This window comes from Meles meles, chromosome 1 (assembly GCF_922984935.1).
Source record: "Meles meles chromosome 1, mMelMel3.1 paternal haplotype, whole genome shotgun sequence".
Lineage (NCBI taxonomy): Eukaryota > Metazoa > Chordata > Mammalia > Carnivora > Mustelidae > Meles > Meles meles.
The window spans coordinates 11,177,820-11,205,282 of NC_060066.1; the positions used below are offsets into that span (position 1 = coordinate 11,177,820).

Genomic DNA, 27,463 nt, shown 5'->3' on the forward strand with positions numbered 1-27,463 from the left:
GAACAGCAGCTGCAAAGGGCCTGGGGCAGACTCCTGGACTCCTGGTGCCAAGCCCAGAGTTTGTCTCACTGCTTCTGACGACTGAGAAAAGAGTTGCAGAAGAGACAAAGTAGGGTCTAAAACTCATATCTGGCCCTGACGTGGAGTAGAGGGACTGATACCCAATTTTCCATCCCCAGCAGGTTCATTTCAAGCTTCCGTTTTCACTCACTGGGCATGTTGCTCCCTCTTCAACGTCTGACTAGATTTCAGAGGAATTTGAAAGACTTACAGCAAAGCTACCAAGATGCTTCCTCCAGGTAGAAACCCTTAAGTGTGGCATGCTTGTGGAAAACCACCGTGAATCATTCCCACTAGCTGCCCAGTCCTGGCCCGACTGGACAGAGATTTACTTTGCTTTTCTCAAACCTTGTGAAGCCTCTCCAGACTTTTAAAGAAACCCCCACCACGTCCTGACTCCTGGTTTACGAGCAAAATCCCAAGTTCCGAGAGGTTTGTTTCAGATTTCACCAGAAGGGGGTCCGCCACAGCCACCAACCTTTTCCTCTGCGGAGAGCAGTTTCTGATATGCTGCAAAGAAAAATAATCACTGGGTGATTAGGAAGAAAATGAAATTTGAAGGCTTTGTAAGCAGGCACAGATATGCACAGCACACACCCCATGAGTTAAAACCTTCCTTTCTCAGATGCCTCTCGTGGTAATAAGAACAATCACGGCTATCATTTATTTGGGCACTTACAATGTGTCAGTCCCTGTCTAAACATTTGGTTTCCAAATCAAACGGATAAGGGTAGCATTACCACCTCATTTCACATTTGAGGAAGGGGAAGCTCAGAGAAGTTCTGCGACTTACCCAAGGTAACACAGCCAGGGGAAAAAAGGCGAAGTCCGGATTCCAACCAGCATCAGAGTGTGAAATCCAGACTATTGCTGTCCCTACTCTCCTGACAGAGAAAATTCCTGCCCCCTCACAGCAAGTCGCTGGACAAAAATAGGAAATCAGCAGAGGGGAAGCAGTGAAAAGGGGCAGCCAGGTAAAGTCCCTTCTCTTATTGAAAACAGGGGACCCTGCCAGGAGATGGCAAGTTATCCTCCACTGAACAGGGAAAGGACAAGGCCCTCTCCTGGTGTTGGGGCAGGGGAGGGGGGTGCTCCGAAAGGCCCCTGCGAAGGGCAAGGTTTTGATCTGGGCACATCCCGGCCCTTCCACCTCTGGGCACCGAGGAGGCAGGGGCCGGCGGGGGCGCGGGGCGTGCGGCCGAGCGGGAGGACTCCGAGCCCCGCCTGGCGCAGCACCCCCCCCCCCCCAACCCCGAGTCCGCTGTGCGCCCGCCCCCGCCTGGTGCCGGCGGGCCAAGGGTTAAGCGAGGCGGGAGCCCCCGGCGCGGAGCGGCCGCGGGGCCGGGAATGCTTAGTCAGGATTCCGATTTCCTGTCGAGGTGCTGGGATTTCCTGCAGCCCGCGCCCGCCGCCGCCGAGCGGGAGCGTCCGAGCCGCCCGCGCCTCCGCGGCCTCCTCCCCTCGGCACATGGTCGCCCGCCCCTTCCTGCGCCGCGCTCGGCTCCCGCGCCTCGCCGCCGCCGCCGCGCCCGTGCCGCCCGCCCTGCCGGCCGCTCCCGGCCGCCGCCCGCCCTCCGTCCCCAGGGCCGCCGGCGCCCGGCTGAGGGCTGCGGCGCGCGCGAGCCATGGAATAATGCCCAGCGGCCCGCCCGGTCCCGGTGAGTTGCGGGGCGCCCTGGGTCGTCCGCGCCCCCCTGCCCGGTCCCCGCGCCGGCCGCCTGCGGGCTGCGCCTCCCGGCGGGGCGCCTCGGGCGCGGGGAGGGCGCCGGCCGCGGACCCCGGGGGCCGCTCTGGGGGGCGCCGACGCGGTGTGGGGGGGGGGTCGGCCGGTGGCTCCGCGCGCCCTCCCGGGCAGCCGCCGGGACCCGCCGATGGGACGCCCTCCCGGCATTGTCTCTCCGGGCGGCGGAGGAAAGTTCCCCGCGGTTCCTGGAAGGGCGGCGGGGCCCCGCATTGCCCGCCCCCCGCCCGGGCTCGGACGCCGCGCCGCCGGGCAGGCCCCAGGCCACTTGCTTTGGAAGCCAGTGAGACGAAACGAAAGCGGGGGCCAAGCTTCCCAGTCGGGGCTCGGGGTTTGCTCACGGGAAGCCTGGGAAATGGCTCGTGTTTTTCCCGCTTGTACCCTTTTGGGACCTGCTGCGTTTTCTGAGAGCGACGAGAAGTTTTAAAGAAAAAAGAAACTCGCGGGCGTTTGGTATCCTGCGGTTTTCGTACATCCCGAAAGTTCTCGGGCATTCCTAGAGCGGTTTCCTTTAATAACTGGTCCTTCCACCCGCGCAGGGGGAAGGATCGCGACTTCAGACCATCCCATCCTCAACGTGAGAGCTCAGCCTTACCTGCACCGGTGGAAAGAACAACTTTCTTCCCCTTTTCCCGTAGACTCTATCAGGTTGTCTTGGCAAGATACTTGATTCTGGGGTGACGGTGGGGCCAGGGCTGCTGAGTACTTTCGGGATGTAAAACACCATTGAATACTGAGGCCAGTTTTGAACCCTTCACCCCAAGACTTTCCTGTTTTGCAGTTGGTGGTCCTGTTCTGCAAAAAGATGCAGATGTTTTGGCAAACAGCAAATCTCAACAGTTTAGAAAGAAAAAGGATCTTCCATAACAACTGTTTCAGCCCCTTGTAGTTAGGCATATGAGGCTGGGAGCTAGCTTACCCAAGTGGCACAGCCCGTCTTCAGATTCCCAGCCCAGTGCTCCTTTCACTATGGCAGTTTCTAGTCTGGCAGCAGGAGACATTTGGAAATAGGTCTTATTTGCATTCTAGCCTTTGTTGTTTTCGTGTCTTCTCTTGCTCTGTCTTATCTATTACTGCTGCTGTTTTTGAGAAACGTGGTTATCTCAAAGTCGGTATTTTTAGAGAGCGAATTAAAAAAATTCTCTAACCTTTACAAGTTCAGCCACCAAATGGATCTGAAACCTAAAATGGGTGGCTTATTACATAGGGAATTACTTTTCTCTATCCCATTCTTTTGTGAAAAATAGAAAGTCCTAAGTCCAAAAAAAGGGTGGTATCTTAGCACAAAATGTACCCTGCAATGTTCTCTGGACTTGATTTTCAGCCCTCCTGTATCTTGTGAGCAAAGCAGCCCGTCTATTTTTCTCCTGATGAGAGCCCCGAATGGCTGGTTTTTCATTTTTAGTATGTGATAATGTCGGAGAGAAAGGACTTGTTCGCAGGCTTGCCATTTGGTGAAGGAAATTGAAATTCTCTCCACCTCTCACCAGCCACAGTGAGCCAGATTTTTGAAATCAGTCAGAGCCTTGCAGGCCCAAAAATGAATGTGTGCATCCAAATGGGGCCCTCCCTCGCCCCTCGCGAGGACCCACCTCCCAGCTGGCATCTCCACGTGGCACCCACGGGACTGATGTCTAAATGGAAAAGGGAACCTGTATTACCTGGGACGGTGTGGTTCCTGCATTTTCCCTGCGGGTTCTCAGCTGTGTTTGACTGGGTCCTGCCACCCCATCCTCATTTTTCCCCTCTCTCATTTCCTCACACTTCTCTCCCAGTCACTATATCTGGCCTGGGCTCGAAAAGAAGTCTTTCCTATAGGATGCACAGATGATGCCCACATAGGCAGTAGTGACAAGGACAGCTCACATTTACTGAGCATTTGCTATATGCCCTAGGCATGTCACCTGCTAAGAAGTCCTAAGGAGGAAAGGGAGCTCCTTTGGGAGCCTTGCCCAGAAAGGATGCCACTTTTCAGATTCGTCTGGAATTGACTCATTCTTTCATTCATCCAGTACACGTTTGCTAAGTGGCTCCTCCGTGGGAGGTGCCAGTCCTGCAAAGATGAACAGGACCCTGTATTCAAGCCCTTCTGTTTCCAGCCTCATCCTTCGGTGTCAGCTTCACAGTTGCTCTTTTGGTTAATGGGTGCAACGAGCCCGTAGTGAGCACCTGCTCTGACCTAGCACTGGGTCAAGTCTGGAGGAGAAAGCAAGATAGGCCAGGCCTGCCCTCAGGGAGCTTGCATTCCAGTGGAGAGATTAAGCCAAGCCCAGAAGCCAGTGAAAGATTGTGATGCTTATTCCTGAAATCCCGACCAAAGCAAAGTGGGGTGGGGGTGGAAATGGAGGTGGTCTTAGTTTTGCTAGGAAAAGGCCTCTCTGAGATTGAAGACTTGAGAAGAAACTGGCTGGGCAGAGAGGTTGCTGGGGAGGGCATTCCGGGCAGAGGGATCAGAGAGTGCACCCTCCTGTGTGTGAAAGGGCTGGGTATGCTCCAGGGAGTGAGGGAAGTCGGGGGGGGGGGGGGGGAAGGGTGAGTAAGGAGGTGGGAGTGGGCAGAGTGTAAGGGAGAGATGGGGAGAACAACAGAAGGTGAGGTTTCAGACGGAGGCAGGTTCTAAGCCATGCTGGTGAGGTACCCCACCCCCTCTGCCAAGTACAGAGGGAAATGGGGCTGAGTTTGAGCTCTGGAGTGGGACCTGCTTGACATTTTTGAGAGGTTACATTTACTGCTTTATGAAGAGTTGATCACAGACAGCAGAGTGGAAGCAGGGAGACCAGTTGGGGGGCTCCTGCCTGAATCCAGAAATGTTGGTGGCAGCTTTGACGGGTGCAGGTGGAGGGAAGTGGGTGTGACCTGGTTAGAACCTGGAGATAGACCTGATGAGACTGGGTGGTGGATGAAATGGGGGTAAGGGCAGGGAGGGACCGGAGGATGACCCCTGGGCTCTGGCGTGAACCGCTGGCTGTCATTTGGGAAGACGGGAGAGTAAAGGCGGAACACATTCTGGAGAGCATCAGGGTCCATGTTGGCCATTATAATATGGAGATGTCTAGGAGACATCCGGGTGGAGACCTGGGACAGACATGATGGCGTGTGACTTCGGACCTCAGAGGGTACCTCTGGACTAGAGACACTGATGTGGAAATGACCAGGCTGCAGAAGAGCCAGCAAAGTGCTGGCCGGCACGCGCCCTACTGTTTTATTTCTCCGAGGGTTCTCCTGCCTGGGACGCTCTTTGTCTCTCTCAGGCTAACACCTACTCATCTTTGAAAACATACCCATGTCTTTATCTCCTTGAAGACACCTCCAGCTCCCCCCGGCCCCCAGATCCCTGTGTCTACTTTCATGATAGGATTCAACTGAAGTTACCTTTTTATAGTGTCTTAATGTTTATGAAAAACTTGATGCAGGCTCTGTCACATAGTAAGTGCTCAACCAATGCTAGCTGCTATTATTATTGTTGTTGTTGATGGGAGTGATAGGCATATAAATAAGAATTATATTGGATAAGTGTAATGATAAATGATGTATTAATCTCCTCTTCCTGCTCTAATGACCACAAACTTAGTGGATTAAACAACACAAATGTATTCTCTTATCGTGCTGGAGGTCAGAAGTCTGAAATGAGTCTCACTGGGCCAAAACCATGGTGTTGGCAGGGCTCTGTTCTTTCTGGAACCTCTAGGGAAGCTTCCCTCCAAAAGGAACAGAGAAGAGAAGACCCTAGGGAAGAATCTGTTTCCTTGCCTTTTCCAGCTTCAGGAGACTTCATACCTTGGCCCACGGTCTCCTTCCAGCTTCAAAGCCAGCAGTGTTGGTCCTTCTCACGCTACCATCTCTCTAGTTCCCCTTCTGGCTCCCTGTTCCATTTTTAAGGGTGCTTTAGACTATACCAGGTCACCTGTATAATCTAGAATGCTCTCCCTATTTTAAGGTCCAGCGATTAACAATTTTAATCCCATCCCCACCCCCACCCCTAATTCCCTGTTGCCACATACCCCAGGTAAGCTAGCAGAGTCGCAGGTCCTGGGGATTAGGATGTGGACATCTTGGGGGGCTGGTAAGGGAAGGTATTAAGGGAGTCCTGGGGGCAGGCTCTCCTCATATCTTCACCTCCTCTCGGATAGTCATTCCTTCCTGTGAGCTTTCCTCCGTGCCCAGGTTTACATGAGAATGCCGTGAGGGTTCACGTCACTGTGCTTTCTTTGCGCTGCAGGCCAAACTGTGCACTTCCAACACAGGGATACTAACTTTTCTCTCCCTGTCTCAGGGATCATTTAAGTTCAACCCCTGGGGGTGCCTGGGTGGCTCATTTCGTCAAGTGGCTGATTCTTGATTTCAGCTCAGGTCATGACCTCTTCTTGGGTTGTGAGATTGAGCCCCATATTGGGCTCCGTACTGCGTGTGGAGCCTGCTTAAGAGTCTCTCTCTCCCTCCGCCCCCCACCCCATTCATACTCTCAATCTCTGTCTCTAAAAAAAATTAAATAAAAAAATCCAACTCCTGAAAGCCCTCTCCTCACCCACCTACCCTGTATCCACTCCCAGGAAGGGCTGGGAGGGGCGCCTGGGTTGCCCAGTCAGTGAAGCGTCTGCCTTTGGCTCATGTCATGATCCCAGAGTCCTGGGATCCAGCCCCACATCAGGCTCTCTGCTCAGCAGAGAGCCTGCTTCTCCCTCTCGTTCTCTCCCTGCTCATGCTCTCTGTCACTGTCTGTCTGTTTCAAATAAATAAATAAAATCTTTTAAAAAAAAGAAATGAGAAAGAAAGAAAGGACTGAGGAGTGTGACGTGTTGGTACTCTCTTTGAGTCAGCTATGGCTGATTTCCTGCCACGGTGTGAATCCCAGCACTGTGTGTTCCTTTTCTGCAGCTGGAACCTTGGTTTCAGAGCCACAGCTAGTGTCCCCAGGCTCAGCCGGCCCTGTTCGCAAGGCAGGCCACCAGCACACTCAGGAGAGAGCGTGTGGTTCCATCAGGACAGATCCATTGAACCACTACTGGAAAAAGTAAGTGGAGGGCCTGGCTTGGCAGAGTGCGGCAGGTGGCCCCATCTTCTGAAAGTCAGGGAAACACACCATGATGTGTTGTGAAGCCACATTGCACATTGTGAGGAGGTAATTAAGACCAGATTTCTAACATCCTCTGGGTTATTTGGAGAAAATGGGCGCCTGCCCCGGATACTCTCCAGAAACAGCCGGCTTCCCGGACACCGTCAGCATTTCGGAGAGCCTCATGAACTCTGTTGGCCACAGGCATGCTGGGCTGCACCGAGGCAGAGGTCTCCTCCTGCCTGAGCTTCCCCTGCCAGCTCTGTCTGTCCCCATCCTTGGAAATGCCACAAACTAACTCATCTTGTAATATTTTTGGCATTTCCTCTTCCTTTTACGGCTTTAAGTCAGGAAATGCTAAAGGCACCAAGTTAGAAAAACAGAAGAGAGAGTGGAGCTTGGGATCCCTCCTCTGGAGTCTGGTTACACTTGGGACAAAGAAGAGTGCGTGCCATCGGCGCTTCCCCCAGATGTGGCGGGGGCTCGGGCGGACCACGCGGGTGCAGATCCTCCTCCGTGGGCAGAGCAGGAAGGAGGGAGTCAAGACAACGCCGGCTGTGGCTTCTGGGGAATGGCTCGCATTTCCCTCATCAAGGCTAATTGTGAGTTTCCCGGCGCGCCTTCTGCCTTCGCGAGACTCCGCCTGAGTGCACACTACTGTGTGTGCGTTTGGTTCTAGTTTTGTACCGAAATAATTATCTTTGCAAGTAGAAATGCAGAAAGAGGGCTCAAGTAAAAATCCACGATATATGCAACTTGCCCTCAGAAGGGTCAGGAAAAAAATGACAGATGTTGTAAAAACTAGTACGAGTGAGGGGAAAGAGAAGGAAGAAGCCCGTGGAATGAAATGTTAACTCTGGGTAAGCTCAGGCAGAGGACTTAAGGGGGCTCTTGGCACTATTTCTCATTCTTGAAACTATTTCCAAGCCAAAGGGTTTTGCAGATGGGAGGGGGGGAAAAGAGTGCTCAACCATGCCTTTGTGATTGGACCTTGACAGATACAGGCCAGTTCCACAGCAGGGTCAGTGGACAGGAAACCAGAAGATCCTGAGGCCTGCTACTGACCCCTCCTTTCCTTCTGCTCTCACACTTTGTGTTCCCAACTGGGAGAATGTCAGAAAAGCTTCCCTCGCGAGGATTCTGTGAATGGCGTTATGACAGCCATCTTGTGTGGATGGTTCATGTGGTGGCCTCTCCCTCAGATGGATCGCCTCCAGCTCTCGTGCCGGCCCGAGCACATGGCGGGCACTGACCAGGGAGCAGAGTCACGTGCCTTGGCTTCAGTTGTTCAGCCATGTTGCCGTGCTTGTTGAATTTTCTAGAAATTTCTAGAAAATTCCAGAAGCTCGTTGAGCTTCTATTTTCAGTGACTCTACATTTTCCTTCTAGAAAATGTCTTTGGTCAGTTCTCTTTCAGATCATCCCAGCCTTTAGTCCTTTTGTCTTGTTCTTTCTTTGGGGCTCCTCTTCCTTATTTCATACCTTTGTTCTAAATGTACTGACGTTGTCTTTGGAATTACACCATTATGTTCACCTGTCCTGGGTGGCAGAAGTGTCTCTGCAGAGTGGTTTTATGCTTCCGTAGGGGCTCCAAAGGTTTCCTGGATCCAGGACTAGTGGTAGCTCTAGGACCTGAGATGTTTAACGCCAGGCTGGAGGTGCAGGTTTGGGCTCTCTGCCCACAACTAGGACTTTGACGTTTGCACAGGAGCCTTCCCCCCCCACCCAGATCCTGAGGCCGATAAGATTACTTGCCGCCATTTCTCTGCACTGAAAGGAGGAGGAGTTCAGGGCCTCTTTCATGGGAGGCTAGGGTCCCTATGGGGTCCTAGCTTTGTAGAGGGGTCTCAGCTCTCCTGTCCTTCTGTAGATGCCAAGCAGAGACCAGCCAACTTCACATAAACAGTCTTCTTTTTCAGACTAGGAAGAAGAAGGACATTTACAGGAAGGTTAAAATTGCCATTTTGAGAAAAGAAAACCAGAACCCCCATATCAAAAGAGGAGCAACCAAAAGATTTAATTCCAATCAGCAAGCACTTACTGAGCACCTCTCTTTGCCCTGCAGAACGGGATGGGGGCAAGTTGGGGCTGGGTCTTAAAATGCCTGTTTGTCTTCCTAACCCCCAGCGCAGAGCAGACTGCAAATGTTTGGGAAAAGTGGAAGCAAACAAGAAAGAAAATTAATGTGGTTGAAGAAGACAGATCATAATGCAGAAGACAGAGTAAGATCATGAAAAGTAGCACTGAATGATGACTCAGAGTCCCGAGTTCTAGTCCAGCAACTGATACTGACTAGTTACCATTCTTTGATGAATAGTTACTCCCGTTGTGGAACCACACTTTCTCATCTGCAGTAAAGGTGGTTAACTCCTGACCCAGTTACACTGAGAGCAAGAGCAGGGAAGTGGGAGCTTCAGAGGGCCAAGTATTTTTCTTATCTTCCAGGCCTGTGGGGCAGTGTGTCCTCCAAGGGCACGTTGCTTTGGAGGCTCTTTCTGTCTTGCCTCACAAGCACTAGGAGCACTGGGTTTTCCGGGGAAGGGCAGCAAGCATTTCAAGTCCTCCAAGCTTGTTCAGATTAAGGGGTCTTTGGTGTATGTATGGTCGGAAGTTGGGTATTTGGGTGCTGAGTTGGCCTGTGTCTCATGTGATATTCTAGAAACTTCCCCTGGGACCCAACAAATGAGGGCTGAAGTGCCCCTGGGAGATGCAAGATGAATTTCTGTGTTACGTTGCCTTCATAACCTTTGACCCCCTGTTCTGTGAGACCACTCCTCTGGGTGGTGGAACTTATGATCTCTCCTGGGTCTGTCTTTTGTCCATGTCCCTCTTTCCTGTGGGAAGTGATTTGGTGGGTGGAGGATAGGGGCATTTGTCATGATGCCATGTGAAAAACCACTGGGCTTAGAATCAAGGATAGCTAATATTTCTTGTGCATTAACACGTCAAGTGCTATTTTAAGCCGTTCCACAATATAAGCTCATTTAATCCTCATAATAACCCAATAAAATAGGTACTGTTTTTTGTTGGCGGGGGGCACTGTTTTTAATCTCCATTTTATGCATGAGGAGACAGATACACAGACACTAACTTCTCCAAGGTCGTGTAGCTCATGGCGGACAGAATTTTAAGCGAAGGGATCTGTATTCATTGCCCACGCTCTTGATCATACCAGCATTGCCTCTGAAGACTTGAATTTGAATTTTATGCCCTAGTTCCTCATGTGGCCTTAGCAGACCCTGCCCTTAGCCTTTCAGAGCTTTTAGGTTCCTCTTCTGTCCATTTTTAAAGGTTTGCAGGTTTTAAAAAATGGTGTTAAATGAAATAATATGTATAGAAAGTGGCTTTGTTCTTGGCATATCATGGATACTAAACAGAAGTGAGTGAGTTCTAAATGGGATAAGAATTCCTGTTTACATGATCGATAGGGAAGACACATGAATGAACTGATTCCATTTAAAGGGTCTTGTCCTTGGTGCACAACTTTCCCTGCATACCCTGCCCTTTGCTGGAGCACCTGGGACACAAAGATGAAAAATCAAAGTTCCCATGCTGGAATTTGTCCTAGTTGATTGGGAGAGAAAGAGAGGTGTTTATCATTTTGGACCACGTGTTGCCCACACCATAGGAGAGTTACAAAGGAATAGCCCCGAGTGTGCAGAGAGAGAAGACAGTCACCCTGGGGGCGGGGGTGGGGGGGCGCAGAATCGGTAAAGCTCTGGGTGGAGAGGTCTGACCTCACTCTTCCAGGATGGGCAGGATTTCAGTTAATGGAGAGAGTTAGGAAGGGTATTCAAGCTTGAGACTAGCTGGACCGAAGTCTTTGTGGTAGGAATATGCTGGTTATTTTTTTGGAGGTCTAAGGAAATCATTTATTCAAGGAGAGAGGTAAAACTCAGTTAGAGTAAAGCAGCTTTTGGGGTTTCTCTCTGGAATGCAATCATCCCTGATATTCTCTATCCCCCCACCATCACAGAAGTCCTGATCTAGAAAAACCAGCTGCAGTGTTGTTTATAGACCTTCCCTTAATAGCATTTTGCAAGTTTCCTCTCCCCAGGACAGTTATTTCCTTGGACTTAAAATAGAATCATAGAAGGGTGGAGAAGTGGAGTATTCGCAGATTACACTGTTTTAATGGTACCCTTGCAGGTGAGTGAGAAGGGGTAGCAGACACTTGGTTGCTTATCTAACACCCTTTTCCCTTCCTTGCTCCTGGAACATTAATCTTCAGAAGTTTGCCTTCTAAGGGCTTTAGGGAGGTCAGTCCCAGCCCCAGGCGGGGAATCACTATGGTCCTGCCCCCCTTGACAGTGATTTGCTTAGGCATGGGCATGTGACACAGGTGTGGCTATGAAATAAGAAGAGAAATTTCTGGGGTTGGGGGAATAGAGAAAGATTTTTTTCCATATTAAAAGGAGACATTTAGGAAGATAGCCTCTTCTGCTATGGGACATAGTGGGATTGGCATGTGATACCTGGAACAGTGGCAGCCATCTTAGGACTATGAGGGAACTTGCTTAGGAAGACCATGTTGAGCCTGTTCAGTACAGAAGGATGAAAGGAACAAGACACTGAAAACCCTAACTTTAGACTATTTTTGAGTTAAGTTTTAAGTTTTCTGTTACTTTAGCCCCAAAATGATGTGTATCAATACACAAAGGGATGACCACTTTATGTGAAATATAGATGATTTTTGGTCCATTATACCACTCCCCCAGCACACACTCACCCTATGTGTTAGCTCACCACCTTGTTTGAAATATACCACCAAATCATATAGTTTCATACCTTCACTGTCTTGCTGTGTTTGTCCACCTGAACTGCCCTTTCCCTAACTTCTCCACCTACTCAAAATCCAACTTTTAAAAAAAGTATGGTTCAAATGCACCTTCTCTGAGAAGTCTTTCCCAGTCCTTCCTGTTGTAAGTACTTATCTTATTCTTTGGGTACCTATAACATTTGTAGTCCCTCCCTCTCTCCCTCTCCCTCTTGTTCTTTACTAAGTGCCTACTGAGTAGCCAGCTGTAGTGTTGTGCCCTAAGCATCATCTTTCATGAATGGGGACAGGCACGCACAGGAGCTTGTGAACCAGTGTGTTTTGCATGGTCATGCGGGAACACGAGGTATCACCAGGTACTTCCAGAAAGGTGCCTGATGCCACCTTGCAGGGAGGGTCAGGGAGGCCTTGCTACAGGGTGTAATCCTTGAGTTGGATATTAAGTAGCTGGGAAGAGCAAACAGAAAGGAAGAAAATTCTAGGTGTCAGAAACCACCGAAACAAAGACGTGGGTGGTAGAGACAGCCCAGTCTGTGCTGGGAGCTAAGCATGGGGGGAACCTGCCATTTGAGGTGGGATGCATTGAGGCTGGAGGAGAAGGCAGGAGGAGCCACATCCAGGAGCTTTGACTTTATCCTGACACCATGGAGGAGCCTTTGAAGGTTTGAGGCAGGGGAGTCTTGTGACACTGTCCGTTAGAAAGAGGATTCTGGCTGTGTTGCATTGAGTGGCCTCGGTGTGTAGGGCAAGGACTGGAAGCAGGCAGACCATTTTGGATCCTCCCGTGGGAGTCTGGGAGCGAGCCCAGGGGACAGAGGGGATAGGCAGTTGGGTGGCCTGGGGACTGATGGATGAGGGGCCTGGAGAGGAGGGGTTGCTGTTGACGACACTAAGCTTTCTGGCTTGTTTGCGAGGCTGAGTCATGTCTGTGTCGAAAGACTGCAACCTTCTCCAGCTCCTGGTCCTACCAGTCTGCGCATCCCCTGGCGTGCTGGGTTTGGGCTGCAGTGGGAGACGGAGGGGAAGAAGCCAGGATGAAGGAAGGCTTATCTTCGCTTCCTTATCTTCTCCTCCCACGGCTTCGGCTCTTGGGTTCCTGTTTAAGGGGATCAGGAAGTGGAGCTGTGACGTGGTTTTCCTGGTGTCCCTGTTTCCGAGGTCTGAGCCTTGAGAAGAGGAAGGACTTTCTTAGGGCCTGCGGCTGGCTCATCACCTCTCCTTCTCACTCATCTCCCAGGACCAGCCCAATTCTGAATAAGCCTATCCCAGACCTCTGGTGTGGCCTTTTCTGTGTGTGCCCACCGTTCCTGCCTCAGGCCAGGCTTCTATGCCATCTCTCCCGAATCATCTAGCCAGTTCTTAGCTCACTGCCCTCCCTTCATATCCTCCTCGCTGATGCCAGGGAGAGCTCCTTAAAATCAGATTGGGGTCACCCCCGGCTCCACCAGCTTCAGTCCTCCCTCTCAGAGCCCCGTGGGTCATGTGAGGAAGAAAGCAGCCCTGACTTTTTAGCTGCTGAGACCTGGGGTCAGCCCTGGCTGTCTTACTCACTGAGTGCCCTTGGACGAGCCACTCACCTTACTGAGCCTGTATTTCTCCACCTGTGAAATGGGTACGCGCTGCCTGAGTGATGGGTGAGGGAGGAAATATATCACAGGGCCAGCCTGAGCATGGGCCCATGTGCACACACTGAATTTCTCCCTCCCCTACAGCCTTATTCACCTGAGGAAGTCCGTAGGGCCCACCGCACAGTGGACCAGATGTACTTCTCTCAAGGTTTGTCGAACAAATTAGTCCTTCATTCTCTTTCAGCTTAGGCTGTGACAACATCTCTTTCAGTAAGTTTGAGAAACTCTGTCAAGGCCTGTAAGGGCTGGAGGGAGCGGGACCCTGACCCTCGGTGGGGGGGTGGTGGTTCGTGGGGAGGAGGAAGTGGAAGAGGAAGAGGAGGAAGTGGCTGCCTGACTCCACGCCCTGAGTCGGAGTCTGTCCCCTGGCCGCGCTGCGACTTCCAGGAGCTGCCTCCTGGGGGCGGGTGGCGGGGGTCCAGGAATGTGTCATCCCGAAAAAGGGCGAGGCCATCCACGGAGCTCTTCTAGACAACAGCAAACAGGAAAGTGTGCATAAGCAGGGCCGTGTGAATTAGTGACGTATGTGCGTGCTTTCTGGAAAGAGTGTAGTGGACCTAATGTGTATCTGTGTGGGGTGTTCCCATCCTGGAAAAAGCTAGGAGTTGGTTGGGGTAAATTGAGTTCAGTGATGATAGTTCAAGCTCTTGATTTGAAGGCAGTCACAGTGCTGAGCATTTGCAGAGAGGAACCGTATTGGAGCGGAAATAGAAAGGCTGTGGAGGGTAATCACCTCGTCAGAAACAGAGCTTCTGTGGTGTAGACGGTTGGTAAGGGATCCTGGACTTAGGATGAGTCCTAACTCAGCCTTTCACTGGCTGGCCTTCGCACTTGCTCATCTTGGGCAGGTTCCGAGCCTCCCTGAGCCTCAGTCTTGCTACTTGTCACAGGGGACTTCCATTTGCCAGGGTTGTGGGAGGCCTCCATGTGGTAGCACTTGGAGAACAGTGAGAACGGCTTGCACATGCCAACTGCAAGTGCAAACATGCCCTGACCTGACGATGATGGTGGTTAGGGGTTGAGCTGTACTCTCCAAAAAAGATACGTGCGTTCCTAGCCCCCAGGACCTCAGAATGTGACCTCATTTGAAAATAAGGTCTCTATAGAGGTAGTCAAGTTAAAGTGAGCTCATAAGGGTGGATCCTAATCCAGTGTGACCAGTGTCCTTATGAAAAGGGGAACTTGGGACACAGCGACAGGCAGGCATGCACGAAGCGAAGCCCATCTGAGGATACCCAGGGAGAGCGTAAGCTGAGGAGCGCCAGGGGCTGCCCCCAACCCCACAGATGAGGAGGAGGCAGGGAAGGATTCTCCCTGGTGGCCTCAGAGGCGGGGTGGCCCTGCCAACACCTTGAGTTCAGACTTCTGGTGTCCAGAGCTGTGAGAGAGTGAATTTCTGTTTTTGTTTTTGTTTTTAAGATTTTATTTTTGTTTATTTGACAGAGATCACCAGTAGGCAAAGAGGCAGGCGGGGTGGCGGGTTGCGGGGAGCAGGCTCCCCGCTGAGCAGAGAGCCCGATGCAGGGCTCGATCCCAGGACCCTGGGATCATGACCTGAGCCGAAGGCAGAGGCTTTAACCCACTGAGCCACCCAGGTGCCCCGAATTTCTGTTTTTTTAAGGTGCCTCATCGTGGGTGCTGTCCAGGGGCAGTCCCAGAAACCCCAGACTGACCCAAAGGAGGGTTGCACGTGTCTGGAGATCAGCCTGAGGCGTTCATTCAGCAAACACTGGCCTGAATTTAGCCTCCACTCGTCTGCTCTTGTCAAGCCTCCACATGGCACTTGTTGAGAATTTCCCTGATGTCACTCTGGGAACAGGAGGTTAGCAGTCTGTGCTCCCAGCCTGGAGGCTGAGAGGGACGCTCAGGAGCAGCTCGTCAGGAGACGAAGTGACATTCCATCTGCCGTGTGACTGTATTGAAAAGGGCATCCGTAGAGCAGATGAGGGATGCGGGGGCTTTGGGGTCAAAGGCAGAGACTGGCACAGGACAGTAGCCACAGCCGGTGTGTGCTGGGGATCGGAGAAGGGTTCCGCGTGTGGGATGGGGAAAGGGTGTCCCGGGGACTCAGGGAGCGGAAGCACCCAGAGTCTGGAAAAGTGAGCCAGGACAAGACTGGGGCAGAGGTTGGCCCTAATCCTGTCTCCCGGACGGTGAGTGTGCAACTCTGTGCTTTAGAAACAGCCCTCCCCAGTGGGGCTCAGCTCTCCCTCCTACATCTCTGCCCTGTGCACCAGCCGCCCTGGGTGGGGCACTGGGAGAAAGTTTGGATGTGAGGGAACAAACCCCGAGCTTAAAGCAGGGACAGAGGAATAGTCTGAGTTTTGTTGGGTGGTGGAGACAGTGGTGTGGTAGAACGGGTGAGGCCCTGGGCATGGGAGAGTCCTGGGTCAAAGTCCTGGGTGGGGATGCCCACTCTGGCCTTGCTTTGGGGCCCCCATTTCTGCATGCACTGCTGACGCGCACTGCGGAACAGGGATGCAAATGAGCTCATCTAGGATACGTTTGGGGGCACCTGGGAGCCCTGATGAATAAGGTTGCTTCTTCTCCTCTTAACCCTGCAACTCTGAAAAAGGGCTTTGTGCTACTTATAAAACCCAATAATCAGAGGTGGAAAGAAAAAGTCAGTGTCTGGAAAGACCTGCACTTCATGGGAGCAAAGTCACTGTCAGAAGCATGGGAGGGAGGGTCCCTATGAGGAAGGAAGGTGATGTGGGGGCTCCCGGAATGCCTCAATAATGCTTATTGGCAGGAAGGACATTCGTCCTCATTGCTCTCTAATTACTTAGAATATTGTGGAAAAGCAGGTAAAGACATCCCAGACTCGGATGGCTTAAAAATAGTCTCTGGGCACAGAGTGGCCAAGCTCTTTGCCCCATGACCTCTTCTGCTGAAGTGCCCCTCCCCGCCCCCCTGCCCCTCTGTCTGGTGATGACTCTCAGGCATCCTTCTCCCAGCCACTCTGGCTACAAACCTTCGTATTTGTTTCACACTTATTTGAGTTTACACTGCACACCAGCATTATTCTAGGGGCTGGGCAACACCAGTGAGCATAACAGGGGAAAATCCCTGTCCTCATGGAGCTAATCTTCCAACTGGAGAGACAGAGAGCAACCAGACATCAAATGTATGGATATGAGATGATGAAAAGTGCTTATGGGGAAATATTCACTGGAAAGGAGACTGGGGAGTGCTGAGGGGGTGTACTCTGTCAAATGAAGTGTTCAAGGAAACTCTCCCTGAAAAGGTGACATTTGAGCAAAGATCAAGAGGAGCTGAGGGAGTGAGCATGTGGCAGTCTGGGGTAAAATGTGTCCTAGACAGTGGGGATAGCCAGTGTAAAGGCCCTGGGGTAGCTGCATGTGGGACCCTGTTCAGGGAACCTCGGGAAGGCCAGTGTGGCATCGAATGAGTGATGGGGCAGTTGTTGATCAGGGAAAAAGGTGATGGCACAGGTTGGGGGGGGCGTGAACTTGCTGGGCCTTTTGGGGACTTCTGCTTTTATACTAAGCAAAGAAGGAAGCTCTTTGAAGGTTTTGAGCAGAGGAGAAGTGGTATGATCTTGCCTTCCCCCCCCTTTTTTTTTAACCAGGTTCCTGCTGTCTGCTGTTCTGGAGAATAGGTTGGGGGGGGGGGAGGCAAGAGTAGAAGAGATGGTTAGGAACCTGTTGGAATAATGTAGGCAGAAGGTGACGGTGGCCTGGGCCAGGCAGAAGCTGTGGAAGAGGGCTGGATTTATGGATCCCCACCCCTTGACTCATCTGAACCATCCTCAGACAGTGTTGGTTTTACTTCAGCCATTCCTGGGAGAAGGGGAGAACTTCATAGGTCCCATGCACCAAGTCCACTAACCAGATTGAGCTCCTTAAGGACAGTAATGCACCCCCTTTCCCAGGGCGTGACATAAACTGTCGCCATTCTTCATGTTTATTATGTAGGTAATGGACCTGTCATTTCCCGAGGCCTAAGATAGGGTTTGGAGCTATCTCTGGTGCCCCCGAATATACCCCTGTGCTTACCCTTATCCAAACACCTCTCACACTGATCTGTCCTCGTCCTTTCCCTCTGCTTATCTCTGAGCCCCAGGAGGCCGGGGTGTTTTGTCCCCTGCTGTGATTGCAGTGCACGGAGGAGTGCCTGCCACGCGGTGGGTGCTCCGGAAGGGCTCTTGTGAGTCCCTTTCACACCTGCTGGGAGCCGAGTGTGATACCCAGTATGGATTCTGATGCCAGCGTGCCCCTGATATGATTCAATTGTTTAAAAGTCTCAAGACTGCAAGGCCATCTGGGCATTCCTCATGAGGACGGTGAGGTGGAGAGGCTTGCTGTTGGAGTCAGCGTGCCCATGGGCCCTTGGCCAGGGGTGGTCTCAGGGCTTGTCTACACTGGGGAGGTGTGCGGGTGCCTGCAGCTGGAGGCTGGGAAGCCTGATGTCTGGGCTGGGAGACAGGACTGCAACAGTGTATCCAGAAATTCCTGTTGGCTGGATTCTGCCTATGTACACCAGAGAGCGGACTGTCGCAGTCCCATGGGAAAGCGTCGTGCACTGCTCTCCCCATTTCCCAGCTCAGGTCCGTGTTATTTTTTGTTTTTTAACTTCCAGGCCTTTTACCCTTTTATGGTTAATTTTTAAATTATATTTCACACGGTATAATTTATATACCATGTAATTCATCCATTCCAAGTGCAGAAGGCAGTGGTGTTTAATAGAGTCCCCGAATTGCACAACCTCCAGTCTTTAGAAAGTTTTCAGTACCCCAGCCGTACTCCCCATGAGCTGTCACTCATTTCCCCTGACCCTTCACCCGCTGCATAGGCAGCCACTAACTATGCACGTTTCTATATCCCCACCCCTCCTGGATCTAAACATAATACGAGCTCATAACAAATAACAAAACCCAGAAAGAACAGGAAAAACTAGAGTGGAAGATGGTGATCTCCAGCCACTGAGAGATGACCTCTATGCAGATAGACTCTCAGCTACCTGGTTTCTGCAGACGGTGGCAAAATCTTACACAACGAGTACTTCAATAATCTGATTTATTTTTCACTTAATATATTGGGAGTCTCCATGCAAATAAATTTTTACATGATCATTTTTGATGGCTAGGGGCATGCCATAGTTTACTTCATCAATTCTTTACTGGTAGACATGTACGTTGTTTCGGGTGCTTGCATTTAGTTACTTATCCATATATTTACTTATGACAAATTCCAGAGGTGGAATTGCTGTTTTGAAGTATCATATGTATTGCCAAACTGTGTTTCAGAAAACTTTACCAATGTATATTTCCCAGAGCCATTCCTTGGGAGTGTGTATTTCTTGAAGCCCATCTCAGCCACCAATATTATCAATTGTATTAATCTTTGCACAGCTAGTAGGCTAAATGTGAATGTTGTTTTTATTTGCATTTTTTTTTTTTTTAAGATATGTTTATTTTAGAGCAAGAGAGCAAGAGCATGAGCAGGGGGAGGGGCAGAAGGAGAGGGAAAGGGAAAGGAGAGGGAAATCTCAAGCCGATTTCTCACCGAATGCAGAATGCAGTGTGGGGCTCGATCTCACAACCCTGAGATCATGACCTGAGCTGAAATCAGGAGTCAGCCACTTAACCGACTGAGCCACCCAGGAGCCCCTTTTTTTGCATTTTAAATTTAATACTGAAGTGAAAGGTATTTTCATCTCCTAGCCCTTGGCTTTCCTAATTTAGGAGTTGACTGTGTGTATCTTTTGCTCATACCATATTTGGTATACATTTTTTTGTTGTTTATTTGTAGCAGTCCTTTATATTTTAAAGTTGCCAAGCACCACTTCATTCTAGCCTTAGTATATGTGTCGCCAAAGCGAGTACCCCAACTACCACTTCAATACCATATGCTAGTATATATTTGTCCCAGAGATTATCGGACTCATCTGGTGATAACCAGTGCTTGTTGCTTGGTATAAATGCATACTAAAGAGAAAAACAGTTTGAGAGCCAAAAACGTGAGTTGTATTCTAGTGTTTGCTTAAACAGGGTTTATATCTTTGGGGGAATGTCACTTTCCCTCTCTGGGAAACCTCAGTTTTTTGTTTTGTTTTTGTTTTTGTTTTGTGGTTTTTTTTTTTTTTTTGGTCTATATAATGAGATCAAAAGTAAAGAAAAAGGAATTCTATGGTTGTGTGATAATTGTAGCACTCTTGGTCTTCCTATTTATTTAGTATCATTGGGTTTTAGATATGAGGCAATGTTTCTTTAATCAGCATGTCATAAATCAAATAGATAGTGGCCTCAGTATGGGCTGTAAGAACTGTTGCAAACTAACCTAGGCCCGTTGGTGATTGAGTTTTATTTAATATTGCACTTTTACATAGACTTGACGTTGCCCTCAACTGTGACCTCAAGCTGCTTGCTCAACCTTGAGGGCCTCGATTGCCTCAGCAGAAAGTGTGGGAGGTGAAGCTGATGGGTATTGAGGTCATTTCCAGCTCTGTCTTTATTATGCCTATCAAGAATAATGAAAGAATCAGCTGTCAAGAAACCGGGCCTTGGCCTACCTGCTAACCTGCCCAAGGTACCCAAATAAGCAGGTGACAATGGGATTTGAATCCAGTACCCATGCCTCCCAACCTCTGGCTCTTTCCCTGGCTCAAACACCTTTGTGGGCAGTAAACCAAGATCTGCCATGATCACTGTTGGGCATAGGGCTTATTTCATTGTGCTGTGAGTCCCCTCAAAGGGGTTGATTTGTGGGAGAGAATTTTGGGGACACAGGGAAGGAGGAAGGACGAAGATCACCGGGAAAGTGTCTGGATTTCTAAGGACAATGGAGTGAGGCTTAGTAGGGAACTCAGGGGAAGGAGCAGAGAAGCCCGGGATAAGTGAGAAGACAGGAGGATGCTCTATGTAAGGGCAGAGCACAGGCCAGAGAGCAGGAGCCAGGAAACACTGCAGGGTCAAATCCCCAGGATCTACCTTTGTATCAAGGAGTTGGAAAGCCAGGCCTCATCTGGAAAGTGCTAGAGCAGGTCATATTAATTTCTCTACAAAGTCATGCAGTTATCTGCCCATGAGCTCCTACAAGGCTGGCCTCTCTTCTTCCTCCCCCTCCTCATCCCTTTCCTCATCCTCTTCCTCTCGCTCTCACCTCTCCCTCCTCCCCTTCTTCATCCCCCTCATCCCCTTCCTCCCTTCTTCCTTATCTTTCCTCCCTCCCCTCTGCCCTGCAGCTTCAATGGGAGTGTTTCCATCCCCCTCACACTCCTTCCGTTTCCAGCCCCCGCAGGTTTTCTCCGTGGATCTGTCTGCCTTGAATGCCTGCGACATTCATCTGCTCGATGAGCCCCTTCTCCTGAACCTGAGTGTCCCCTCCCCCACCGCCCATGAGGCCATTCCTGACCCGCCTGATTCCGGGTAGAATTGAGCATCTCCTTGTCAGTGTCCTCACTCTCCCTGTGCAGGCTTTTCTCAAGGCATCTGAAACATTTTAATGACTGGCTTTGTTTATACCTCTGTCTCCCTTATTACTTTGTGGCTTCCTGAAGGCAGATATGGTTATATTGTTACTTTATTTGGAACCTGCAGGATTTAGCATAGGGTCTAGCACACAGAAAGGGTTCAGCTGAAGATTTTTTTTGGATAAATTAATAAAACCTTGTACAATCCAATCCAACCAACATTTCACCCTTAGGAGACTAGAATGGTTAGTCAGAAAGTGTTAATAGAAGCAGTAACGAATATTTATTTAACCGCTCAAATACAAAAGATGTTTTGATTTGTTCTTCACTCATGTGAAAGTCCAAAATGGGTGTTTCTAGTTCAGTGATGGCTTTCCACCTTGTGGTGACTCATAGACCTGGGCTCCTCCCACCTTTGTGGCTCTGCTGTCCCCATTGTCATTGCTTCCTCCACTGGCAGAAAGGATAAAGAACACAGAAGAGGGGTGCTCGGGTGTCAGAAGAGGGGTGCTCGGGTGTCTTAAGTCACCCAGTCAGTTAAGCATCTGACTCGACTCTTGGTCTCAAATTAGGTCTTGATCTCAGGGTTTTGAGTTCAAGCCCTGCTTTGGGTTCTATGCTGGGCATGGAACCAACTTAAAAAAAAAACAAAGAACACAACACACAGAAGGCACACATACTTCTTAAAAGTCTTGGCCTGAGAAATGGCAAATATTTCTACTCTTGTCCATTGGCTGGAACTCTGACATAGGGCTACACCTAACTACAAGAAAGTCTGGGAAATATAGTCACTCTGTGTGTCCAGGAAGAAGTGGGAACAGAGTTTTGGGGAATGGCTATATGGTTCTCATTTGAGCCTGGTACCATTTCCACCAGGTAGACCTTAATTGCTGCTGAGGGAGAGTCATAATTTAGTGTTAAAAAGAATGAATGAAATCACCCTTTGAGCCCCACCTAATGTTCTAGATACCTCTTAGACATTTTCTTACGTTAATGTCACAGTAATCATAAATACCAACCCAATGAGGTTAGTATTATTAGTTCTAGTTTATAGATGAGGAAACTAGGACTCAGAGAAGCTGAGATGAATGCCTGTGGCCACTCAGTTGGGAAGTGGTTGAGTGGGTTACGTGGGTTAGGAAACTTCTCGATGCATAGAACAAGACCGGCTTAATCGAAACAAGAAGGTACACGGACTCATGTAACTCTAAGTCCACAAGGTGGGGACAGGGGGTCAGTCTCCCTGCAAGACACACGCAGCTTCCTTGAACTAAAATAGTTCAAGGAGAATTTCATAAAGGATTTTTTAATTGAGGTAAAACTGACATAAAATTAACCATTAACCATTTCAAAGAATATAGTTCAGTCACATTTAATATATTCAGTGTTGTTCAGCCATCACCTCATCATCCAAAGGGAGTCCCTGTACCCATTAGTTAGTTAGTCACCACCAACCACCCCCTTACTTCCAAACCCTTGGCAACCATTTTTTCTGTCTCTATGAAGTTAGCTATTTTAGATGTTTCCTATAAGTGGAATCATACAGTGTGTGTCCTTTTGTGTCTAGCTTCTTACACTAAGCATGATGTTTTTGAAGTTCATTCCTGTTGTTGTACACATCAGTACTCTTGCCTTTTTATGGCAGAATAATATTTCACTGTGTGGATAGACTATATGCTGTTTATCCATTCATCCATTGGTAGACATATGGTTGTTCCCACCTTCTGGTATTGTGAATAGTGCTGCTGTGAACATTCATGTTTAAGTATTTCTTTGAAAACCTGTTTTTAGGGGCACCTGGGTGGCTCAGTCAGTTAAGCGTCTGCCTTCACCTCAGGTTGGGATCCTGGATCAGGGAATTGAGCAGGGAGCCTGCTTCTCCCTCTCCCTCCACCTCCCCCCTCATACTCTTGCTCTCTTTCTCTCTCAGATAGATAAATGAAATCTTTAACAACAACAACAAAACAACCTGTTTTTAATTCTTTGGGGTATATATCTAGGGATGGAATTGGTGAGTCATCTGGTAACTCTATATTTAACTTTTTGAGGATCTGCCAAACTTTTCCAAAGGGGCTGAATCATTTTACATCCCTATCAGCAATGTATGAGGGTTCTGATTTCTCTACCTCCTCGTCAAGACTTGTTATTTTATGTTTTGTGTATGTGTGTGTCGGTGTGGGTTTGGTTTTGTTTTGTTTTGTTTTGTTTTGTTTTTAATGGCTGAGCTAGGGGGTATGAGCGATACATGGTTGTGGTTTTGGTTTGCATTTCCCTAATGACTAATGCTTTTGAGCATCTTTTCCTGTACTCGTGAGCCACATAAAGGGATCTTTAAGAAGGCAAGAGGGATAGGGGATGCCTGGGTGGCTCAGTCAGTTAAGTGTCCTACTCTTGGTTCCGGTTCAGGTCATGATCTTGGAGTTCGGGGATCGGACCCTCCATCAGGCTCTGAGCTCAGCAGGGGGGAGTCTGCTTCCCTACTCTCTCTCCCCCGGCTCTTGTGTTCTCTCTCTTTCTAGTGGGTGGATAGATCTTTAAAAAATAAATAAATAAAACTTAAATAAAAGAAGGTGTGAGAGGGTAGGGAGGCTGCAGGGGTAGCATAGTGCCCAGGGTGGGCGGCTCCGGGACTCTCGTGGCATGCCTGGCTTGACAGATGGGGAGGGAATGGTAACTGGAACCTGGAGACAGTGAGGGCTGTGGAGAGGGTCTCTGACCAGAGCTGGGACTTGGACTGAGGGTCGCAGCCAGTTCGTAGTGACCACCAGAGAGGGGATCAGTACTCCCTCTCTCGGGTCTCCAGCTGGGAGCTCCCTGTTGGTTAAAACAATCCTGCAAGCCAGAGGGGTAGAGAGCCCTTGCATGAGTCCCTAGAAGTCAATTAGGGGCATGGAGTGGGAGAGAGTGGAACGTGAGGGGCGCGTCGTGTACTGGGATCCAGAATTTCCTTCTCTTTCAGGAGCCCTGGCTCCCATTTCCTGTAGTACTGTGGCTCTGTGCTTTGTGTGTGGGTTTCTCCCCGAGGCTGGTCGTGACACTGGCCGCAGCTGTTTCGAGCTTCCCGTCTGTATTGTCACATCCGGAGGAAGGGACAAGACACCATTTCCAAGATCTCGTCCAGAAGATCAAGAAAGAGCTTTCCCAGAAACCTCCAGCTTCCAGTCTCCTTGACCCCAACTGGGTGACAGGCCCCTCTAAACTAATAACTAGCAGATTTCTGGGATGGTTTTGAACCGCTTAGGCACACGCGGGTAAGAACATGCGCTTATGAGGAGAAGGGGAATCCCAAGTGAGTTCAGGAAGGAGGAAGGGTGCTTGCTAGAAACCCACAGAGCCCTTCCTGGGAAATTCCTTGACACATGTCTAACTAAAGCCCTCACTTTGTGTGCTCTGCCTCGTACCAGGCCAGAGGTGAGACCAGAAGTACAGGCCAAGGCCTCCTGGAGACATTTTCGCCCTCGCTGCCGCGGGGGCTGAAATTCAGGCAGTGAGCCATCTCAGGCCCCCATGGGAGGGTGTCCCAGCCCCTGTCCTCCCTCCTGTGGCCCACCACCCTAATAACCGTTACAGGGAGTAAGGCCTGAGTTCAACGAGAAGTTTAGGGATTGGGGTCTTTTTGCAGATTTTTGCCACAAAAGATGGAATTTTTAAAATCCACCAAATGTGTGATTCCACTTACGTGAAATACCCGGAACAGGCAAATCTGTTGAGACAGAAAGTTACTCTGTTCTGCTGGGAGAGAGCCGAGGGTGGAACGGGCAGGAACTGCTGATGGATATGGGGTTTCTTTGTTTGGGCGAAGACAATGCTCTAAAATTGATTGTGGTGATGGTTGTCCCACTCTGTGCGTTGTAGTAAAACCATTGAGTTGTATACTTTAAGTGGGTGAAATGTATGATATATGAATTACATCTTGATAAAGCTGTTACAGGGGGAAAAAGACATAAAGAGCTCAGTCTTTTGTTCTGTTTTATGTAAAGTTGAAGTCAATTGCTACTTTATTCCCTAATGATAAAAATTATCTGTAGTCAACACCAGGTTTTTTTTCCCTCCCACCCATCCCCTTCTTCCTTCCTTCCTCCTCTCCCTCCCTCCTTCCCTCTCTCTCTGCCTACCCTGCATCTACTTCTTTCTCTGCTGTTCCTTCTTTCCCCCCATACTTTCCTTTGGATGAGTGCCTTTCTTCTATAGTTCATGTACATCCTGTGGATCTGACCCCGCCCCTGAACCCTCTGGGTACATGAGCAATACCCAGTCGGTGGAATGTTCCAGCCACTGGCCACGGAAGTCAGTTCAAGGATGCTCACCATCAGAAGCAACCCAGAGACGGTCATTAGAACTGGGAGGGGGCCTTTCCCCCAGGGGATGGCTGAGCTGTGGCAGCCTGCAGGCCAGTGACCCCTGAGGGCAAGCCTGCCTGAGATGCCACCCCCAACTCCCTCTGGGAATGCAGAGCCCCCTGATGCCGAGAATCCCTCCCTAGCCCCGTCCTTGGAGCCCCTGACTCCAGCCGCACCCAAGTTACTTCTGACCCTGGACTTTTGTCAGCACATATATTCCCCCTACTTTTCTCCCCAAGCCAGTGTTTGTTGGCTTTTCTGTCTTGTGACGAGGTCTAGCTGTGGCTTCTGCTAGTGCGGGCCCTCCAGGCTCGTAGGATTGACATGACTCCTTTCCACAACAGTCCCAGGGGAGTGAGAGGCAGGACTGGTCTTTCCGCTCATATCTCTTCCATCAGAATGAGCCAAGAGAACCGCTTCCACAGAGGAAACAGGCTGACGCTAGAATGTCCCGAGCTAGCACACGAAGTCCTTTGTGAGAGCCTCAGGATGGGCATCAGGGGACCGCCCCGCGGCCTTTCCCTGTGCCCACAGGGAGGGGCCCATGTGGCTACGGCGGCAGGTCGGCCCGCCTGAGTGTGAGTGTGTGCAGCCAGGCTCAGACGTGTTCTGACGTGGGGGGGCCCCTCTGTTTCCCTTTCCATTTTGGGATATATATTGTAAACCCTTTGAGTCATACTATTTGAGACCGTACCGTGTTTGTAACAAAGGGGGAGGGGACCCGTGTCAACATAGGTCGTTACAACGCCTCCAACGTCTCCGCTCTCCGCTTAGTCTCCCTGGCTCCCAGGAAGCAGGGCGAGCAGCTGCGGGCCCCGTACCTCACGACTCTCGTGTTATCACTGTGGCACCAGAGGCTTTGAGGAGCCATGAGCCGGATGGTGCTGTCTCCAAGGCGGGGAGCTGAGGCCAGACCTCCTGCCTCAGAGTTCCCTGCGGTTCTTTGTCATTTGGAGAGAATCGGGTTGGGGCAGGTGGGAAGCCTTGATTTCTGAGAGAAGTTGGGTCCACACCAGGCCCCAGAAGACGATGCTCAAGAGAACCTACATTTGGGACTGAGGAGGCTTGAGGGAACCCGGGGCCCTGTTTTGCTGGTATTGACGGGTTGGCCACGAGGCTTGGATGAGAAATGAACGGGTGCCCGGAAAGTCTTGGTGTGGGGCTGTCTGTTTAGGCAGTTATTAATGAGTTCATTCAACAGACATTTTCTGAGCCAGACACTGTGCTAGCCACAGGGTCTTCTGGTTTCCCCAGCATCTTCTCTGGGAGGATAGGGACAGGATGTGGGGCTGCTTTGCGTACACCCTGTTGTGCCTGCCCGGGTCATTTTCCTGGGCCTTCCGGTCTACCAGGCATCTTGAGTTTGGTGTCCCCGGCAACACTGAGAGGTGAGGGGAGAGGCTGCAAGCCTACAGCCAGTCCGCTGTGTCCAGCCCCAGTGTCTCCCCCGGCACCTGGGAGACACACAGCTGTGAAATAGAGGAGACCTAAATCCTCATTGGAAGCAGAAAGCCTTGGCTCTGGGGAAACTTAATTTTGAAAAGAAGTTTTGTAGACCCTGGCAGATCCTTCTAGGTTTACAGGCAGTAAAATTCCCAAGAATCAAGATGGTATTCCAGAAAGAAGTTTGAGCTTGTGATTGCCCCAACAGTGGCATCACCTGGTCACAAGACTTTGTCAGGGTGGGGCTGACAGGTGGTTCCTTCTAGGGCTTCCTGTTGACCGGAGGTAGCAGGATGGGAAAGCTGAGTTTGGGTCACATGACTCTTTCCCTGGAGTGGAAAGGAACCCCCTCATGCCATTTTGACAACTCATATGGAAGTCTTTCTTACGTTGCCTTGTTTTTATCAGACTCTGAACATACAGTCAATCAACAGGTGTTTACTGAGCACCTGTGAAGGATGTCACATCATCATGTCAGGTGCCTCTATTGCTGTGTCCAGGCTCACCCACAGACTGCCTCTGCCTTTGGGAAGGAGGTGAACCTCATGAGTCAGGCCCCTTCTATAGGCACAGCTGCGCTTCCTTCTCTCTGTCGGATTGTCCTCTCCCTCTTTCAAAGGCATTTTCTTTCAGGAAGCCTTCCTTGATTGAACCTGCCTTCTGTAACCATTCAGCAAACAGTGCTGCGCGCCTGCTGTCCTTTAGCCCCTTAGCCAGGAGGGCCCCACAAGTCAAGATCAAAGATTTAGAGGAAAGGAAGTCATGGTCCCTGTCCTGGAGGAATTTTTGATAACTGAGTGTGGTGATGAGAACAAAGTTAGCCTTTGTACCTAGAGGTTTTTAGTATGTTCCTGCAGGTCTGTTAGTGTGGCATTTTGCTCTTATTTCCTATTCTTCAGTAAACTTAGGGAGCTTATAAGTCAGCAGAGGGAAAGTACCCATTAGAAAGCACTTACTGTGTTATTATGGTATGTCCATTGTTCACCC

The 27,463-nt window shown here is 50.2% G+C and overlaps 1 protein-coding gene across 4 annotated transcripts in view; it reads left to right on the forward strand.

Annotated features, from left to right (window-relative positions):
- The first annotated feature begins 1,592 nt into the window (after window positions 1-1,592).
- The window catches only part of ASAP1 (ArfGAP with SH3 domain, ankyrin repeat and PH domain 1), a 352,276-nt gene continuing 326,405 nt past the window's right edge, over window positions 1,593-27,463 (forward strand). For 2 of the 4 annotated variants that reach the window (XM_046008073.1, XM_046008083.1), the window contains exon 1: window positions 1,593-1,718. The gene's annotated coding sequence lies outside the window, so the exon portion shown is untranslated. The remainder of the gene's footprint in view (window positions 1,719-27,463) is intronic. The other 2 variants (XM_046008053.1, XM_046008063.1) reach the window with 1 other exon arrangement.